The 1,428-nt window shown below is 46.4% G+C and overlaps 1 pseudogene; it reads right to left on the minus strand.

Moving 5' to 3' along the window:
* Positions 1-239: 239 nt before the first annotated feature.
* LOC116091778 lies at positions 240-448 on the minus strand (annotated as a pseudogene).
* Between the last annotated feature and the right edge of the window lie 980 nt (positions 449-1,428).

Here is a 1,428-nt window from a genome sequence, read left to right on the forward strand (position 1 = left end):
TCCTGGGATTAAAGGCGTGCGCCACCATCGCCCGGTGGTCCTGTGATTTTTGCCCTTGAGTTTATTTGTGTAATTTATTTATTTATTTATTTTATTTTGGTTTTTCCAAGTGCTGTGATTAAAGGCGTGCGCCACCACCGCCCAGCTTTTTAATTTTTTTTTAAATACAAATGCTTTATTTAACAGTTGCAGGTCACTCCATGGGCTAAGCAGTGGCTATCCAGGACCCAGCAGCAAGGTCAGAGCAACCTCCAAGCTTCTCCTTCTGACTCCAGTAGGGTGAGCACATCACCCTCTTGAATGGGGCCTTTGACATTTCAGATGATAGAGCAGCTGGTGTCGTCCATAAATTCCACTCGCACCTGTGTGCACTGTCCCTGTGAACCAGCCCTGCCCGGCACTTTGGTTACCCTTGTCAGCTTGATGTGCTACAGCGACTCGTGTCCATGTTGGCTGTGATCTGGCGGAGAGTACTTGTGTAATCTATAACATTTGTTGATTTACATCTCTCCAAGCATTGCTGCATCTCCAGAATACAGCCAGCTCGACCACGGGGAGTGGCCCTTTGGATGTGTCCTTCAGCTTGGTTTATATTTTCTTGAGAACTCTTGCATCTATGTTCATCGGGAAAACTGGCCTATAATTTTCTTTTTGTTGCATTTTCTCTGGTTTTGGTAGCAGGATGATAATAGCTTTGTGACGAGTCTAGTGATGCTCCTTCCTTCCTTTTCTATTTTAGGAAATTAGTAAAGGAGTGTTTGACCAAGCCAGCTCTGTCAGCCAAACAGGGTCTCAAGGGAGGGAGTGGGGACTGCAAAGAAAAAGACAACTAGACAACTCGATAACATGACTCCAGCCAGTGCTGAGGCGGAAGTGGGCTTACTTTTCTCCGGTCTGCCTTTATACCATTCTAAGCACTTGCCAGAGAGTAGGGTCAGCTCTTAGAGAGAAGACAGAGCAATCAAAGAAGGCAATAAACAAAGAGACCAAACAAAGCAGTAAACGAAGCCCCTGGTCACTGTCTCGAGGGTCTTCTGGGGGTGGCCAAGATAAAAGGACTGCCACACATTCCTAGGCTGAGTTTACCTGGAGCTTTGTATTAGCCCAAATGTGAATATTCTTACCTGAGCCTGCTTCTAGCCCAATGTCAAATTCTTGTCAAATTTCTAGAAGCAGCGCCCAAAGCTCGCCACCAGTATGGCTGTAGAGGCCTTTAATCCCAGCACTCAGAAGGTAGAGGCAGGCAGATCTCTGTGAATTTGAGAGCAGCCTCATCTACAGAGTGAATACCAGGACAGACAGAGCCACCTAGTAAAGCCCTATGTGTGTGTGTGATGGGGGGAATCAAAGACGCGTTAGCGTTATTTATCTTTGAAGGTCTCATAAATGTCAGCAGTGACTCCGTCTGGGTCTGGACATTTTAGTGGA

The sequence above is a fragment of the Mastomys coucha genome, unplaced genomic scaffold (assembly GCF_008632895.1).
Source record: "Mastomys coucha isolate ucsf_1 unplaced genomic scaffold, UCSF_Mcou_1 pScaffold15, whole genome shotgun sequence".
NCBI lineage: Eukaryota > Metazoa > Chordata > Mammalia > Rodentia > Muridae > Mastomys > Mastomys coucha.